This window comes from Sapajus apella, unplaced genomic scaffold (genome assembly GCF_009761245.1).
Source record: "Sapajus apella isolate SASKATOON/1434 unplaced genomic scaffold, GSC_monkey_1.0 scaffold63, whole genome shotgun sequence".
Classification (NCBI taxonomy): Eukaryota; Metazoa; Chordata; class Mammalia; order Primates; family Cebidae; genus Sapajus; species Sapajus apella.
In genome coordinates, this window is record NW_022437003.1 from 11384683 (window position 1) to 11394933 (window position 10251).

The window sequence follows — 10251 nt, forward strand, 5'->3', positions numbered from 1 at the left end:
ATCCTGGGGGCAGTTTCCCCCATATTGTTCTCATGGTAGTGAATAAACCTCATGACATCTGACGATTTTATAAGATTTCTCCTTTTGTTTGGCTCTCATTCTCTCTTGCCTGCCACCACATAAGACATGCTTTTTGCCTTCCGCCATGATTGTGAGGCCTCCCCTGCCACGTGGAACTGTGAGTCCATTAAATCTCTTTTTCTTTGTAAATTACCCAGTCTCGGATTATGTCTTTAACATCTTTATCAGCAGCATGAAAACGTACGAATACACTAAGGTTAAGACTTTATATTTCTTCTGAAATAATATTTCCCCCCGCAGTAATTTTTCCGAATTTCTATAAGACTAGCTGGCTTTCCTGACTTGGTTCTGGAGAACTGTCAACACCATTCAGTTAGGGAATGCTGCTGCTGCTCTTTCTGAAGCACACTGCCACAGCTGCCCAGGTGAGAAGCCACACCAGCCAAATTCTGTTTCTGAGAATTTCCTCCATATTCCAGAATGTCAAGCCAGGCCAAGATCTCTGTGATTTTTTACTCCTGGACCATTAATGATCTGGCCTCCCAATGGACAGCGCAACATTTGGATTCTAGGTTGGGCCGAGGGGGACATAAGTAATCATGATGCCACAGTTGCAGATTTTAAGTAAGCTAAAGCTCCTCTTAGCACAGGCAGAGGGGCCCAATCCTCTACAGCATGAATTAGCCCTGCGGAATTGCACAGGGAGGGGGCTTATCTTCACTTGCTCTTAGTCACTTTGGAAATCTGTGAGTGCGTCTGGGGTCTCCAGCATCACCCCCGGGTTTGGTAAGAGGTGATCTGGTAGCAGGACTCAGCATACAGCTGTCCCTATGGCTAGGATTTATGACAGTGAAAGAGGATGAAGCACAATCAGCAAGGAAAAAGTGCCTGGGATGAAGACCAGAGCACACCAGGCACAAGCTCCCAAGAGTCCTCTTCCAGTGGGGTCACACTGGATGTGCTTAACTCCCCCAGCAAACAGCAGTGGCCACAGTGTGAAGTGTTGTCAACCAGGGAAGTTCAGTAGAAACTCATCACCCAGGGATCTTATGGTGGGGCTGCTGACATAGGCAGCCTCTGCCTGCCCTATCTCAAAATTCCAGACGGAAAGCAAGTGTTCAGTATAAATCATACTGTTTGCACAAACAGCTTCAGCACGGCAAGCCCATCTTATCATTTTGGGAAAACTCTATATGGGTGAAGGAAACTGTTTACCAGTTAAGTTGCCAGACACCAGCCAAGGGTCAACTTTGCAGGCAGGCCCTTCTAAGGATAGCAGTCTAGTGCCTGCACGATGAATGAACCAAGACTCTGTGAGGTGTGTAAATCCCAGGCCTCATCTGCTTTGTGGTTGGTTGTCCTTGTTAAGGTTTCCTACCATGACTTGACCTTAGAGTAGCCCTTTCCTCTGGGCTGGCCCCACGTGATGCAATCGTGCTCATTCTTTGCACACTCTGGGCAACTCCTGCCAGAGTTTTTAGTGGCATCACGGAATTTCTTAGAGTCACAGGGCCCTGAAAGTACATTTGGTTCATTCCCCTCAAGATACAGATGAGGAATGAGAGCTATGGCGAGGGTTAGTGACTTGCCCAGACTAAGTCTGGCTTTGAAAACCTTCCTCTTCTGCCAGACTCTCCTGGCCCCAAACATGGGAAGGGCTTTGACATTGACGAGGCCTCCATCCACAGCCCTCATCTGTGACCCACAGAGCTGAGAGGAAGAAAACAGACGAGCAACACAGAGGCCGGAGCCCAGCGAGTGGCCTGGCTATGCAACCAGGCCTGGTGAGTTCAGGGGGACATCGCCAGCAGTTCAGTCACAACGCACAAGAGGATGTAGAGAACACAGGCTCAGGGCCCGTCCACGCTGATCAACACAGGGTCACCTTGGGGTGTCTTGAGACCTCATCAGCAAAGCCCTCCAAGTAGCTGTCAGGCAGGTGGTGGTGTGTGTGCCCTAAGGGTCCATCCATTTGAAACCAGTAGCTTAGAGGAGAGGGGCGGCCAAAGGTCAAGCAGCTTGCCTTGGCCCCAGGCAAACGGGGTGCACCGTCATCTCAGGGGAGAAGGAGGGCAAGTCAGCAATTGCAGAAGGTGGCAGCCTGAGCGGTAAGAACCAGGGTTGGGAATGCTCACTACCAGGACACGCTGGACGCCAGGTTAAGGTTGGCAAATGAATGATCCTGGGTCAAATGCACCACTGGAAGGCGGGCTTCCACTGCATTCACGTGCATGGTCTGTGTCATGTTTCCTTTGATGAGACCCCCACTCACCACCACAATTTTCCATCCTCATGCAAAAGGGAAGCCGACACATGGTGATTTGGATTGGATTTAAAAGACTCCAGTTCAGCTCAGCACTATCTTTAATTGAGGACATAAAAAGCTTTGGCAGGTAGTAGCTGTTTTCTAATGCGTGGACTGGGAAGCAGAAAAAGTGAATGGTCAAAGAAAGACACTCAAGTGGGAGGCAAAGGAAAAAAACTCCCGAGCTGCCTATGTCTCTGATTCTGATCCTTCCAGAGGCTAAGCTATGGCTCTGTCTGGGGCTCCATGAGGTCCAACCAAATGCAATGCCTGACCATAGACTGGATCCTGTTGAGAGGGGGAAGATGCTATAGTGGGTCAACTGGAGGACACTGGCATAGGATGGTGGACTGGATCAAAGCATTTTATCAACGTTAAACATCACTAAAGTTGATCATTCTCCTGTGGTTATCTAAGAAAACATCCCAGTTCTTAGGAACTGCATACTTGAAGTGTTTCCCACCAATGGATGGACTAATAACAGTCCTTCCTGGCTGTTATCACAAAATGCCATAAACTGGGTGGCTTATGAACAGCATGCTGCTGCACTCACAGTTCTGGAGTTGGGAAGTCTAAGATCAAGGCGTCCGCAGGCTAGGCATCTGGTGAGGGCTTGCTCCCTTCCTGTTTATAGAGGGTGCCTTCTCGCTGTGTCCTCAGGGCAACATACAAATTTTGTGAGAATACAAATTTTACTTTCCAACCGGGGCACCCCATATCCTAATCATACCTTGCCCGCCCTGCCCCCTTTTGTCCACTCCTCAAGCAGACTTCTGTGACTTATAAGCAAAACAGGCCTAATGTTTACCATTAGGATGGGCTGAGCGAAGCATGCAGCCTTAGCTTCTTCACTTTTTATGGCAAATAAAGCTGGCGGAAAAGTTCCAGAAGAAAGCAGACTAAACAGATGATTGTGCCGCTCCCAAGCTTTGGGGCTGAAGCACACCGTCTAACTCCTCTGAAGCTTAGTGTTCCTTGGTTGTAAAATATCCAGTTAGACAGGCCCACCATCCCTTTTCCAGGGATTCCGGGGCCAGATGTGAAAGGGAATCTGGTGATGCATTTACTGGATGTTACATATCATCCCTGGTGTTTTTCAGCAAATGTTGTGAACGTTCACATGCTAGGAAAGAAGATAAAACTATTGCCTCGCAACAGTTCAGCCCAGGTTTTGTAAGCAATTGAGTTTGCACCAACCTATCAAAGAAAGAATTCAGTTTTCAGAGGTTCATTTTGTTTGGTTTTTTAAATTCAGAACTGAAGATAAGGGACTGTTTCTATCCCATTGGCTTCTTTTGAAAATTACATCCTGCTTCTAGGTCGATCCAGGTGCGGCATTTTGAAGAATGCCCGTTACCTTCTATTATTACATCACTTTATGTCTCTGCCTCTCACTCGGCTGAGAGCTCCTTAAAACCCAGAGATTCTATCACAGTCACTTTTGTACGTCCCGCACTACCTAGCAAAGTGCTTCCTGCATAGTGAGGCTTGAATAAATGTTTATTAAATGAATAACTGTGGTTTCAAAGATAATTTCTTTTCAGTATTCAAAACACAATGAATACTTGCAGATTTCCTAGAGGGAACAATTACTGAGTCATTTGAAGATATATAAATCTAAAAATTCAGGTGGCAATGCCCTTATTCCTTTTAATTCACCCTCTTTAAAGCATCCTCAATAAAACTACATTCCCATAACTTTAAAGAAGCAAGTAACATTTAGATAGTAGCAGTAGTGACAGAAGCAACTTAGATTTAGTAAAAACGACAATATGCCAAGTATTCTTTAAAGAACTTCACGTGTATTAAATTATAACCTGTCAACCCATATTTTAAAATTTGTCCCTTTTACTGATATGGAAACAAGACAGGCAAGTTGCCTGAAGACACACGGCTAATAAGTGGCAGCTGTCAATCCCAGGCCATCAGCCTCCATAATGTGTGATCACATGGCCTCTCACATAAAGGGAACACAAAACCCCCTTTGGCCTTCATTATGGGTTGAATTGTGTCTCCCCAAAAGATGCCACAGTCCTCACCTCCTATGAATGTGACCTTATTTGGAAACAGAGTTGTTGCAGATGTCATTAGTCAGGATGAAGTCATCAAGATGAACCCTAATCCAGTGTGACTGGTGTTCCTACCTATATAAAGGAAAAATTCAGAGACAGGCACGCACACAGGCAGAACCCCACTGAACATGAAAGCAGAGATGAGTTGATGCATCCTCAGGCCAGGGCGCATCAAAGACTGCCAGCAGGCAGCAGAAGCCAGCACAGGCCTAGAACAGACTCCCTCCCAGCCCTAGAAGGAACCAGCCCTGCCCACACCTTGATACTCCAGCTTCCAGCCCCCAGGACTGAAGAAATTAATTTCCGTTGTTTAAGCCACCCAGATGATGACACTTAGTTACGACAATTCCTGGAAACTAATATGAGCCCATCAAACTGCTAAAAGAAACTGCCTAAAATCGGCAATGCTAATAAATAATCCAGCAGAAGGTATATGCATAACACAATAATCGCACCCTTGTTGGACTAAAGAGCTAAAGATACAGGACATTAATGGGGCTTCTAACTCACTGGCATGCCCCCAAGTCCTACTTCCTGGCCTTTCAGTAGCTATGTCTAAAAAAGAGAGAGAGAGAAAGAGACAGAAACCCCAAAAACCAAGTGAAGACACATTTCCATGCTACCCACCAGCTCCTCAGAATGAGCAATGCTACCACTCTCGTCCAGAAGCACACATGTTCCCACACTCACACATCAGTCAGAAGCAGACACTTCCCACTCTCTGCCCTGCAACCCACTGTTGATACTCTCCACCCTCCCACAGACAGCCTATGAGTCAGAGATGGCAGGTGGCAGCTGGGGACTGCTGTCAATGCTTCCCAGTCCTCTTGCGGGCTGCAAGAGGGAGACAGGTGACCCCACAATGGACACCAGAGCAAGAGTTTTGTAGAGGGAGGGGAGGACTCTTGAGACCCAGAATATTAGTGTCATCCTCTGGCTGTCACTCACAGCAAATCTCTGACTGTTTTGATATCAAAAACCTCAAACAGGCTGTGAAGGCATTTGGATGAGATTTTCTACTAGCTGATGTAGTTGCTTCTGATCGAGTTTAGGGTTTCATCATCTGAGGTCTCCTGATGTAAATCTCTCTGCACATGTGCCTGACACATCAGGGTCCTACACACACACACACACAGGCTCCTGACACACACACACACACACACACACACACACACACACACACACACACTCTGGCTCCTGTCCCTGCAAGAACATAGCCTCCTGAAAGGTCCCCAAAGTCTGGTGGTGAGCGATACACCCAGAGAGGTGCAGGATGGGTCAGGTTTCTGACCCAACACAAACTGAGTTTTATGCTTGGAGTTAGTTCTTTCAAAAGTCCCTATCATTAAATCACCTTGGTAATTCCAGACACCCATCAGGGATCTTGTTTCCTGAGAGTGAAGCCAACCCTGGGCTCACAGAAACCATGAAGAATGGTCCCCTGCAGGGTGGGTAACATGAATGGGAAAGCCACCTTGTCATTGGTTTGAACTGAGTTACAGAAATGCCTGGGACATGTACACAGGTTATTCTAAAGAGAAAATCTTACGATATTTACCACAGGTTGACAGTCTGACAGAGGGACGCCTAAAACTGCAGGCAAAGGAGCATCATGAAGCCAACAGGTAGCCCACCAGAACCCCTGCTACGGCCTGTCAGCAGCACCCCATGTGGGCCAACTTTCTGTGTGAAACAAGGAAGCCCATTCAGAGGAAAAATAAATGTTTCAGCCAAATTAAGCACAGACACCCACAAAAAGAGCTATATTAGATCATGACAGGCACAGAAGGTCAACATGCGCCATGACCTGCCTGTACTTAGGCACTAAAACACCCACCGGAGCTCTGCTAACAGGGAGGGGGTCTAATGACCCAAGCATCCTCAATTCCTAGTTGGTCACAGTTTAACACCTGCCTGGTCAGCCCTCTTGGGACAGCATTGTCCAACAGACAGGATGGGAGTTTACTAGATGCAATCCTCTATCTTGACTGCTGCTGATTCGGACAAGATTGTGGGGCATGATTTTGCTATAGCAGGCCCAGCGGGCTGGGGGTTCTCTCCTCATTGGGCCCAGCTCCGTCATCCCAAGAAGGACGTGGGTCTCAGAGGTGGGTTTTAAAGTGCAATAGCCCTATCTCCAAGCAAGATCTGAGAGGGTTGAAAGGAAGCGAGGCTTCTAAGAGACTCCTTTAGCTTTTTAACGTTTTTTAAATTTTTGTCTTTATTTTCTGAGACATCGTCTGGCTCTGTCACCCTCGGTCATGCCAGGCTGGAGTGCAGTGGCATGATGTTGGCTCACTGCAATGTCCACCTCCCGGGCTCAAGTGATCTTCCACCTCAGCCTCCCAAGTAGCTGGGACTACAGGCATCCTCCACCACGCCCGGCTAACTTTTGTATTTTTTGTAGAGATGGGGTTTCACCATATTGCTCAGGCTAGTCTCAAACTCCTGAGCTCAAGTGATCCGCCTACCTTCACCTCCCAAAGTGCTGGGATTATAGGCATAAGCCACCATGCTCAGTCTCCTTTAGCTTTTTAAAATTTCTCATGAATATTGTTATGAAAGGCTTATTCCACTTTCTCTTGTCCATTAAATACAGGTTAATTTTGGAACTACCCATCACGGCCACCTCTAATCCTTTCTAGACTAAAGCAAGAATCTAAATAAATATGTAGACAGACTCAACTGCTCTCTTACTGCAGGTGATTAAACCTGAACAGGTGGTAGGTCCTGACATACAGCCTCCTAGAGCTGCACTGCAGAGACTGGACGGCCTGCATGCCGCTCGCCTTGGCCCCGCACAGATCTGTCTGTCTTGGGAGCCAGGAGGTCAGGCAGCCTCCTGGGAATGAAAAGCTTCGATTCAGACAATGATAGGGACATTATTGAGTAGAATAGAAAGTTCACATGAACTTTTCAAATAAGAACAAGAGACCTCAGAGAGGCTGTGGTGCCCTGCAGGAGGCTTTGAGCTATGTTGCTCCCCAACTCCAGGGCACCTGAGCAGGGAAGTCAGGGACAGTTTCAGAGCATTCAGGTGATCTCAGTGGCCCACCTGGGAAAATCAAAGATGGGCTTTCTTCTCATAAACAGGAAGCAAATGGGCAATGGCCCATAGCACACAGCTAGCAGATCAGATCCACATCTGCCCAACATGGAAAGTAAAAACAGACTGCAAGGAGAGCTTAACCTTTCCAGACACACTCTCTCCTGCGGATCCTGAGTCAGGCCTTGACAGAAGCAAATGGGTACCTGCCAGAGTTTTGAGAGGTGACCTGGACTGTCCGAAATTTTCCAGAGTCTAAAATGGAGGGATGATGTCTAGAAAGTTCTACAATATCCCAAACGGTACCCTATAGGTAACAGGTACTCAATAAATGTTTGGGGATGATGAGAAATCAGCCTGACATAAGCAGAGAGCTAACCAAGGAACTTGGCTCCCACAGCACCAGGAGCACCAAATATTCCGGGGCAGGACCCAGGGTCTCCCTCCAACCCCCAACCCAGGGTCCTCCTGAAGTGGTCCTCAGATACATGTTGAGGGACACTGATCCTGAGAAGATGTCACACACCCAGGGATGATGGGGCTGGGACTAGAACGTGGTCAGATAATGCCCCACTCAGAGCTGCTTCTCCTGTGCCAGAGCATGACTGATTATTGATAGAGACCGGGTATTTCTCTCTAAGTACCAACAACCATCTGTAACAAATTTCTGCAGTTGGATGTAATTCAGAGTAAGCAAGTCATCCTCAACGCAGTTCTAAACTGGTCTCTATGATTAATGTTCTTTGAAAGTGGCTGAAGGCCTGTTCTTGCAAGAAAAATGAACTTGGAAGCTTCCACTGGTTTGGCTTGGAGTGCTCTTCATCATTCGCTCGGCTTGTTGCAGCAGCAGCCTACAGCTGAAATCAAGAAGCATTTTCTATCCAGGCAACGGCACAGGTCCCAGTGCGATGCCTGGAGCTCCAGCTGGACTCAGTGGCTTAAAAGGGTTATTTCATTCCTTCTCATCAACCCAGAAGTCTCACCTTATCCAAAAACTCATGTTCGAACTAATGACAATTAAAATGCAAAAGTATTGTTTCCTAGTTCCTTGGCCCTGTTTTTCTCATCCATAATTTTAAGCCCTCTTTGTATTATAAAATGTTTTATAAACCATGTCCAAACCCCTTTGAAATGAAGGTGTAATCAGTAATGCTCTCCACTGAATTCATCAGGTGATCTTGCATGGTGGAGAAGTCACACTGACCTTGACTTCAGTCCCAGAGCCCTTCCTGTACTCTCTGTGTAACCTTCAACAAATGACCTAAACTCTCTAAGCCCCATTTTCGTCTTCTACAAAGTGGTACTAATACCCACATTATAGGATTGCTGGGACATTAGAAAGACAAAAATAAGATGGTACGAAAGTGCTTTGTGCGGGTGGTATTGTCACTAAGGCATCTAGCAAAAAGACTCCATTTCCCCTTGGGCAAAAAAAAAAAAAAAAGTGAGAGGGGGATGAGGAGCATTTGGGACATGATTTCTTGTAAGAAGTGATGATGGAATAGTGAGAACAGCCAGAATGGTAACTGATAGATAATGCCCGTGTTTGTTTATCAAAGGCAAGTGGACAGGAAGAAGAAAGGCCCACACAGAAAGGATCCAGAGATTTTGTCCTATCTTGCTGCTGTTTGAATGTTTCTGTCCCCTCCAAAATACACGTATTGGAAACTCAATTCCCAGTGCAACAGCCTTGGGAGGTGAAGTCTTATGGTGGGCATCAGGGCCACAAGAGCTCTGATGAATGCATTAATGCCGCTATAAAAAGGGCTTGCAGTGGTACTGGTACCAAAACAGACACATAGACCAATGGAACAGAATAGAGATCTCAGAAATAAGACCACACGTCTACAACCATCGGATCTTCAACAAACCTGACAAAAACAAGCAATGGGAAAAGGATTCTCTCTTTTATAAATGGTGCTGGGAAAACTGGCTAGCCATACGCAGGAAACTGAAACTGGACCCCTTCCTTACACCTTATACAAAAATTAACTCAAGATGGATTAAAGACTTAAATATAAAACCCAAAACCATAAAAACCCTAGAAGAAAATCTAGGCAATACCATTCAGTCAGGACATAGGCATGGGTAAAGATTTATGATGAAACGACCAAAAGCAATTGCAACGAAAGCAAAACTTGACAAATGGGATCCAATTAAACTAAAGGGCTTCTGCAAAACAAATGAAACTATCATCAGAGCAAACAGACAACCTATAGAATGGGAAAAAATTTTTGCAATCTACCCATCTGACAAAGGTTTAATATCCAGAACCTATAAGGAACTTAAAAAAATTTACAAGAAAAAAACAAATGACCCCATTAAAAAGTAGGCAAAGGACATACCCTTCTCAAAAGAGAACATTTGTGCAGCCAATAAATATATTAAAAAACAGCTGAACATCATTGCTCATTAGAGATATGCAAATCAAAACCACAATGAGACACCATCTCATGTCAGTCAGAATGGTGATTATTAAAAAGGCAAAAGGCCAGGCATGGTGGCTCACGCCTGCAATCCCAGCACTTTGAGAAGCTGAAGTGGGCAGATCACCTGAAGTCAGGAGTTTGAGATCAGCCTGGTCAACATGGTGAAACCCCATCTCTACTAAAAATATGAAAATTAACCAGGCACGGTGGTGTGCGCCTGTAATCCCAGCTACTCGGGAGGCTGAGGCAGGAGAATCACTTGAACTCGGGAGGCAGAGCAGTGAGCCGAGATTGCACCACTGCACTCCAGCCTGGGCAACAATGTAAGGCTTCGTCTCAAAAATAAATAAATAAATAAATAAAAAGTCAAGAAACAAC

General features: G+C 46.0%; 1 protein-coding gene across 1 annotated transcript in view; it reads right to left on the reverse strand.

Moving 5' to 3' along the window:
- GFOD1 (glucose-fructose oxidoreductase domain containing 1) overlaps nucleotides 1-10251 on the reverse strand; it is a 123229-nt gene that overhangs the window by 84817 nt on the left and 28161 nt on the right. The gene's annotated exons all lie outside the window — the stretch shown is intronic.